This window comes from Helianthus annuus, chromosome 10, assembly GCF_002127325.2.
Source record: "Helianthus annuus cultivar XRQ/B chromosome 10, HanXRQr2.0-SUNRISE, whole genome shotgun sequence".
NCBI classification, from domain to species: domain Eukaryota; kingdom Viridiplantae; phylum Streptophyta; class Magnoliopsida; order Asterales; family Asteraceae; genus Helianthus; species Helianthus annuus.
In genome coordinates, this window is record NC_035442.2 from 2,770,507 (window position 1) to 2,780,430 (window position 9,924).

Genomic DNA, 9,924 nt, shown 5'->3' on the forward strand with positions numbered 1-9,924 from the left:
AATGGAATGGAATCATCCATTCCAAAAGGCATTCCATTCCCTCAAAACCATTACTTCCACTCCCCATGTTTTTTTTCCATTCCATCCCCTCTTGCACCATTCATCAACAACACCACAACCCATGACCTTCGCCACAACCCACCACCACCACCACCCACCACCGACGCCATCGCCGCCACCCGCCACCACCTCACCCCGACAGCCACCGCCGCCGCCGCCACCCACTCGCCACCGTTATCACCGACAGCTGCGACCAACCGCCAACGCCACTCGCCCCCGCCGCCCACCACCATTGTCGACGCCACCACCACCGCCACCAACAACCGCCGCCGCCGCCACCAATCGCCACCTTTGCTACCACCCACCACCAACGGCCACCTTGTCGCCACCACCACTTGTCGTCACCGCCGCACCGCCACTCGCCGCCACCACCACCACCCATCGCCGCCGCCGACACCCACCACCGCCACCTATAACCACCCACAATCATTAGCACCGACCACCACCACCACTCACCGCTAATTTTATTACTCTGTCTTTCTTGCCTACCGAACAATACACAATAATAATTCATTCCATTCACATGGTAACCAAACAAGACATGGAATGGTAATGATCCATTGTATTCCCTCGTCCATTCCATTACCCCGTCCATTCCATTCATTCGTCTATTCCATTACCCCATACCAAACAGAAAGGTTTCCTCACACCTCGTGATTAAAGGAATCAACCCAGCTGGTCATGGGTACATACCATAAAAGGTGCGGCCCTGGGTTCAAGCCTCGTTACCTCATGTTTATTTTCCTATTTTACTTCCCATGTAGGTGTGTATAATACATGCGTATGTAGGTGAGGTCCTGGGTTCGAGCCCGTTATCTCACGTTTATTTTCCTGTTTTAGTTCCCATGTAGGTGTGTGTATAATATGTGTGTGTATGTATGTATGTATGTATGTATGTATGTATGTATGTATGTATGTATGTATGTATGTATGTATGTATGTATGTATGTATGTATGTATGTATGTATGTATGTATGTATGTATGTATGTATGTATGTATGTATGATTTTTGTTGCTTTATGTTGCATGACGTGGGATGGCATATAAGCATGAACTCTTCAATGAAACACCTCACATGCCCAATAATAGTTATGAGTGTTATATTATGGTGGGTGTGGTCCTCTCAATGTTACATTTGAAAGAAACATATGCAATGGAAGTCTCCATTTAAATATAATCATTTTCAATGTATGCTAAATGCTTTTTGTATACAAATATAATATAATTTATTGAAAGACACGAGATAGTACGTAGACATAATAAAATGGTCTATTTTCTAGTAAATGTTTGTTTTAATGAAACTTTTGTCCCAAAAAAAAGAGCTAGGTTGATGTTAAGATGCTATTATCATAGCTTGGACCTTGGTAGGACCTAAAAGAATCGATCATCTACTAAAGAATGTCGGATGGTAGATTTGGATTTTAATATATATATATACACATTGTTGAACAAAGAAGAGACAACGATCCGGTTGTTAATCTTATTTTTTTAACGACAAACACTAATCTACGTCTAAGTACTCCTATACATACATATTACAGGATTTGAAAGATGGATCTAACAATCAAGTTGAAAATGTTTATTCAAAAACCAATTGAACTATCGGTTTTGCTTCCCAAGCTAAACCGATAATTCATGGTGTGTATTATGTTAAATGTGAATCTTAACATTTTGTAATTGTGTTGTGGTATAGTTATTTACAACACAACAAACGTGGTAGTTGGTAATTGGTATGATGCATTGTTTTTTAGACTTAAATCTTTTATTATATATAAAAACCTAAGTGATAGTTGGTGGGAAAATTAGTTAATTTTTTTAACAGGAACGTTGCAAGGGGTGCTGTCTTTTGACCATGTCATTTCTTAGAGATACGGTGAAACAACATTTTGATTGATATAAAAATCAGCCATTTGTTTATCATGGTTATACGGAGGTACTTTTCTATTATAGTATAATTTTACTTGATAACAAAAGTGAAAGTTAGGAGTCTTATTACCATTGGGGTTGGTCACCTAATGAGAGAAATAAAGCCTCTAAGAGCACCTACGTTGGAAAGATCATGAGTTCAAGTCTCATAAAAAAAAGTAAAAATTAAATTTTCCGTTAAAAAAAGAAAAGAGTGTCTTATTATACAATACATCATGTTTCATAAAGTTCATTATTTTACACTTCATGTGCATGAAACTATCATCTTTTATTATACAATGCATCATGTTTCATAAATTTCATTATTTTACAATTCATGTGTATGAAACTATCTTCTTCAATCAATATCAGTTCGGTTCAATTTGTTACGGTATCTACAATATGCGATAGAATTTCACTTGTTTAAACGATTAAACTTACTTGAGTTGGCTATCACAATCAACAAATTCACTCTTCTTGAAAAAAAAAAAAATCTTATACGACAGAATTCCACTTGTTTAAGCGATTAAACTTACTTAAATTGGCTATCACAATCAACAAATTCACTTTTCTTGAAAAAAAAATCTTATCTATACTATATAATAAAAGAAACCTCTAAAGGGACACGTGTCATTCATTTGAGCGCTCTCTTCTATTTAATTTTAAATATTTATTTTTTATAATTTATAATTAAAAGTAGTTATTATATCACATAAGTAGTTATTAATATTAATTATAGTATTAGTTTCGTATATTTTGAAACAACCCATAACAATCTTATAGATAATTTTTTTTGAATTAATAATTATGTTTGTTGATAAACATTCGAGGTAATTAAAAGAAATATATATATCATTAGTTCCTTTTTGTAAATAAGAAACTATATTCTATAAAAAAAGCGGTTCAGTTTTTGAAACAAAATTACGTAAGATTCAAAAATAAAAAGTATAATTTAAATTTAAGAATCTTTCTTATATGTTTACATTTAAGTTAGTATATTTAACCTTTTAATTAAAAATGTTCACATAAACCTAACGTTCTAATCTCTTTTATGTTTCTCCAAAGTTTTTTTAAGACATTTTCTTTTATATTACTTTGGAGATTATGTAATTTATATATTAAATTTTGTTATTGTTGTATGCAATAAATAAATCATCTCAATTATAAATAAACATGTTGATGTTTTTATTATAAATACTTAATATTCAAGAATAAAATTAATAATTTCTAAAAGTATGGGTTAAACGCTTGAACAACTTATACTTAAACATAAAAATAAATGGTTTTTTCGGTTACTGCTCGGTTATTTCGGTTTTCTGCTCAGCCCTAACCATTTGGTTGGAGAATACACCACTTTATCACCAGGCTATCCCCTTAAGGACATATCTCATTTACTATTTTCATACTTTTTTCTCCCTATTGTACAATTATTGCCGCTTATTAAAAGCTACTTAATTTAATATTTTATTGATCCAACCACGTATAATACATATGCTTTAACCTAATAATAAATAAACAAAACAAAGTACAATGTTATAAATAATAAACAGTGCATCAACATTCATTTTTTAAGACACATTTTGATGACTGTATGAGTTAATCAATTAAATTACATTTTATTCAACTTGTGTTATACACAGTTTTATTCAATCATTATAATACACCGTTTTATTCAACCAGTGCAACACACAAGTCCTTTTTAAGAAATAATTTTTTATCACTTCATATATAAAACTATATTTATTTAACCCGTGTAACACACGGGGTTCTAACCTAGTTTTCATATAAAGTAAAATTTATTTTCATAGCATTGTTTAACATTTTGTTTACTTTTCAATATAAACAATACTTGTGTTTCAAAAAAAAAAAAGTCTTTAAAGATGGTGTCTAGCGGTTGGAATCAGTAGTGGTACAAGTGGAATTGTTTGGTGATTCCTAGTAGGTGTCGACGGTCGGATTGACCATGTGTCCCGGTGGCCCAACGTTGGTATTACGGTGAGAAGTAAAAGAAAAATCGATGGCGAGTGACGACGGTTTTAATCAATGGAAATCGAAGGTGATCGGATGGTGCAACAATAAAACCTTAGAAATATATTTAGAATCTTGCAACAGTAAGGACTCATGTAGCGAAAAAAAAAGTTTGAGGGTTTCATATTGATCTCGCCACCAAATTACAAGACACAAATTACACTTTACTCTAAGTTTTATTTAAACCTGAGTTGTATTTAAAATGATGAAGTGAAATATCATAATACTGAAAAGTACCTTATTTTGTAAGTTAGTAACAAAAAAAAATTATATTGATATAGATTTTCTTTTTAGGAAAAACTATGATCTTAGAAATTTTGAGCATTAAACTTGTTAAAGAATAAACTTTTAAAAAAATGAATTCGTCGATGGTATAAACATAAAGCTACCTAGTTTTAGAAAAAAAAATTGAGTTTTGAAACACACTATATTTGAAAAAAAAAATCAATTATAGTATTAACACGCGGGAATCTATTGTCAAAAATTCCTACGAGAGTCGCGCTTAGAAATCGTAACATTGAAGTGGAAGATGTGAATTGTCTTTTATCCGAGTCCGGTGATGAAACAGTTAACCACTCGCTTCCATAGCGTGGCAACATGTTAGTAAGTGGTGTAAAGTGGTGTCGTATTTTTTTACTTTCTCGTTTAGAGATCTTTTGGAGCTCTATAATTTTAGATGTTGGAGTATTTGGCAGATTAGGAATGGTCTCAAGTTTGAAAATAAGCAAGTGCGGGTTAAAGCCATTATTAGAGAGGTGAAAGCAATTGGTTATCTTTGGATTAGTAGTAGGTTAAAAGCTAGGTCCGTGTCATGGACCGATTGAGGTAACTTTGTAATTATGTAAGCTTGTTTTTGTGGTTTAATTGCTCCGTTTTATGGGTTAGTTAATATTCCGTTTTAACAGTAAAAACCTTTTATAGTTTTGTTAATGAAAAGTTTAAAAATCTATTATATTTTCGATAACAAGAGTAAAGTTATTTTTTATGTAATTTGCCTGATGGTATACACATTTTGATAAAAAAAAAAAAAAAACATTGATGGTAAATATTTTAATTTAGAATAGCTTATATTTCAAAATATATTGAAAAATTTTATAGTGTGTTTAATAGCCCAACTTTTTTTTCATTTATTATCCTTTCAATAATTATTTTCCATGCAAAATTTGCAAAGTACAACATATGATCATTTATCTTCTATCCAATTGGATGGTTGTCTTCTTCGTATTTATTGAAATATAGCTGGCAATGTTTTGGACGGTCTGGTTTAATTTTAGCTAGCCAACAAGAACTAGTCACAATTGAACGGAGACATGACTAAAATTAATGGAAAAAAAAAAGTTTAGCTAAACTGGTTCGCGGGTTCAATCTGAAACTGACCCGTACACTACTACAAAAACTGGTATTTGCTACTGAAGGGGTATGGTCCCAGATCTCGCGTCAGCATCGACCGCGAGTGACCATTACCCTTATCAAAACCCCCACTAGCTAACAACCTACTTGTGCCCATGCGGGAACGCGTCGGCACAAGGGTTGAATCCAATCTATCTAGTAACGAAGGAGGACTTACATGGAATATGAGAACGGTAGAGTGATGCGACAGAGCATCACATCTGGTGTACGAAAACGGAAGTATTCACAGCGATGCGGCACCGCACCGCATCCAGTGAACACTTCTATCAATACAAGAAAGCCTTACCTTAGGCATAAAAGAAGATGAACGTAACGGTGCGGCTGACACCGCACCATATGGGCATTTTCGTCACGACAAGGGATGCAGGCAAATAGTCTCCGCGGACGACGATGCGGCTAGCACCGCATCTCGCGTATTCCTTGATCACAAGTAGGAGACGCGGTAACTTCAGATGTTACCGCACGTAGCGATGCGGCTTGCACCGCATCCTATGTACTCAAACAAGTGGGACTGACACCACAGTGCAAGTGGCACCAATGGCAGTTACCTGTCAGAGCTACGTAAGCAATGAACTGACGTGGCGTAACCTCCACAACCGACAAGCCTGACACACCTGCAAAGGTGCAGCACGTCGTCAGTCCATCCATCATCATCCTCCTTCACTCCTCGGCTATAAATACCAACCCCAAACCAGGTTTGAGGTATCTCTTCACAACTCTCTCACTACTACTACTATCTTACTTTGCTTCCCAAGCAAACTACTGATTCTCACGCCGGAGAGTGGTAACAAGGAGCACCCCCCCACCCCATCCTCCTTGTTACGAGTCACGGCTTGTTTCCTTGTGCAGGAGATCAACCACCGGTGATCCAGCCAGCGATCCTCGAGAGGAAGGGATTAACCCTTCTTGACGAGACCAGTGTGTTAACCCTGCCCGGTTAACCATTGTTTCATCATTGGCGCCCACCGCTACTCTTAGCATTTTCTAAACCATCCTTTTTCCTCTCTCACGATCATGACTGATCACCAAAACAACACTGCGGATAACCAAAATCCCCCAATCCCATCTCCGGTAGGGGTCAATGCCTCGACCTCCCAACCCGGACACATCGGCACGTCCACACAAAGGAGTCCCTCCTTTATGTTTGGACATGACTTATCACAGTTCCCATCTGTGATCCCACCAGGCATGACCGTTCATACCTGGTACGAGCAGCAGGCAGCCATGCTGACCGCAGCATACAACCGCGCTTGTACTGAAGCGAATCTACGAGCTGGACTTCCCCCAGCACCGCACACCCCTGTTGAGCGTATTTTACAATACGACGGCAGGATACATTCACGCCCGGCTTCAAGAAGCCGACGTGAAGAACGGGGATCGTCTTACTGTTCGGTCCACACCCTCAACGAGGATGATTCCTAATACGGGTCCCACACCAGAGGACCGGTACATACCTGCCTTGGGCCCCATGGCGAGGACAGGAGGCGATCAACCTCCCGACGCGGCCCAGGCATTCAGAGCCGATTCGGCCCGCAACCATACACCGAAGGGTACGGTCATACCGACCCTGACGACCATAGCTACCGTGGTGATTCGCATGACACCAGCAGCAGACCGGGAGGACGCAACTATGTTCCTCCCAGTCACCCCCGCAACACATACCTTAGGGCGGCAAAGCGCCCTGCGAACGAGCCATACAGGTCAAAGGCAGCGGCCGAAAATTCCAAGTTCGGCACGCGGATTGCCAACGCCCATGTCACCACGACAAAGTTCCCATTCAACGTTGGGAAATACAGTGGTTCGACCGACCCGGACGACCACATGAACATCTTCATGGGCGCGGGCATCAACGGCCAGTGGGATGAACCCACTTGGTGTAATTTTTTCCCCCAGACCCTTACGGGCCTGGCCAGGGCATAGTTCGATTCTTTGCCAGTGGGATCACTGGATTCATTCGAGGACTTGCGTACCAGGTTCCTCGCCCATTTTAGCCAGCAACGACGCCACGAACGTGACTCGTTGGACGTCATGAACATCTGGCGAAGAGACGACGAATCGCTCGAAGCATTCGTCGTCCGATACAATAAAGAGTGCCTAGAAATAGGTGATGTGGCAGACCAGATGGCACGAAACCACTTCATACGGGCCGTTAAAGACAGAGAGATGATCATGACCATCTCTGGCAAAGAGGGTTTGCCCAAAAAATGGGAAGATGTCATGACCGCGGTCAAGACATACGCCCAGACACAGCGGTCACTTGAACCGCTTGTGACGAAGGCAAAGCCCCAAGCCGAAACATCCCACCAAGGGTCCAAGCGTAACAATAAACGCAACCGGGACGTTGGAAATCGCGATATTTCCAAACCGTATTTCCCGCGAACCAACGCGTTCGACCCAAAGAACTACAACCCCGCCCGAGACAGTCGGGCGTCAAAAAAAGATTCTCGGGACCGCAACTGGACCGAGATCACCATGTCGCCAAGTGAGGTCCTCCTTGCGGACCCACAGTTCTTGCGACCGGCCCAACCAATGAAGTCCAAAAAAAAATCAGGACCTCACACTCTACTGTGAGTACCACAAGGACTCGGGCCACACCACCAACAACTGCATCAGTCTCCGACTGGAGATTGAGCGCGCCTTAAAGGAGGGGAAACTGCAACACCTTTTGCCAGGTGGGCAAAAACCCACCAAGCGCATTACCCCTCATGGCGAAGGTACCTCCTCCGGGAAGAGAACCATGCACGTGGCTTCCACCCACATGATCCACGGAGGCAAGGGCAGGCCGCGCAAAGCGGCGAGAAGGCCGGAATGTGACTGGAAAGACGAGAAAGTCGTCTTTCCAAAAGTTCGAGGCGGACCGAGCGATAGGCGCGCCGTCGTCATTTCAGGCCAACTGGCACACTACTGCACCGAGCGCCTATTCATCGACCCGGGCAGTACATCTGATATAATCTACGAACAATGCTTCAACCAGTTCGATCAGGAGGACAAAGATCGGTTGCAAGCGGTAGATTACCCGTTAACCGGGTTCGCAGGGGAAACTGTCTTTCCCCTAGGCCAGATTACTTTCCCTGTGCGTCTTTCCAGCGGAAACCGCACAAGGACAGAAGAGGTAAACTTCATGGTTTTACCTCACACCTCCAGATATGACGTACTCCTCGGGAGAGAATCCCAAGGAGATTTCAATATGATTACGTCCGTCCCCCACTCTGCGGTTGGTTTCCCAACCGAATCGGGGGTCGCGATAATCTATGCCCGCAGGGACGTCATGATGTCGGACGAAGTACGTCCGACCAAGGTCGCAAGGCCCACTCCCAACGACCAACCAGAAAAATGGGTTCTCAACGCGAGATACCCAGAACAAAAGGTCACATTGGGTCACGCCTTATCCCCGACCACAAAAGCGCAACTGAAGCAACTTCTCTTCAGGAACCAGGACATCTTCGCGTGGACACCCGCGGACATGACCGGGGTCCCACGTGATATTGCGCAACATCACTTGAATACCTTGCCAGGTATTAAGCCAGTGATCCAAGGCCAACGCCACCTTGGGTCAGCTAAAAATCAGGCGATGCAAGAGCAGATCGAAGAACTGCTCTCCGCAGGCATCCTGCGGGAAGTCAAATACCAGACGTGGTTATCCAACCCAGTCTTGGTAGAAAAACCGTCCGGGGGCTGGCGCATGTGCGTCGATTACAAAGACCTTAACAAAGCCTGCCCCAAGGATTGTTACGCGCTTCCAGAAATCGACGAAAAAGTCGATAATCTCGCACCATTCAGGTGGAAGTGTTTCCTCGATTGCTACAAAGGGTACCATCAAGTACAAATGGCAATCGAGGATGAAGACAAAACGGCATTCCGGACTCCCACCGGAAATTACTGCTACACAAAAATGCCGTTTGGGTTGCGCAACGCGGGCTCAACCTACCAAAAGTTGATAAACGACACTTTCCGCGGCCAAATAAGCAAAAGTGTCGAAATCTACATGAACGACCTGGTCGTCATGAGCATGGAAGAGGATACCATGCTCACAGATATTGAAAGAACATTCCAAACTCTGCGCAGCGTTAACATAAAGCTCAATCCAGGAAAATGCTCGTTTGGAATGGAAGAAGGCAAATTCCTTGGGTTCATCGTCACTAAAGATGGATTTAAGGTAAACCCGGAGAAAGTCCAGGCGATGAGCGCATGCCATCGCCTTCATCGATGAAGGATATGCAACGGGTAGCCGGCAGGCTAGCCGCACTTAACAGATTCTTAGCCAACCACGCAGCTAAGTCTTATCCGTTCATCAAGACCCTGCGGAGCTGTTCAAAGAAAGAATAATTCCAGTGGACCGCAGAGGCTGAACAGGCTTTTCGGGAAATGAAGGAGTGTTTGATACAACTCCCAACTCTAACCGCACCACGCAAAGATGAGCCACTCATATTATACCTATCCGCCGCGGACAACGCGGTGGGTGCGGTATTAATAGTGGAGCGAAAGGGGGTTCAAACACCCATCTATTACATCAGCAAGATG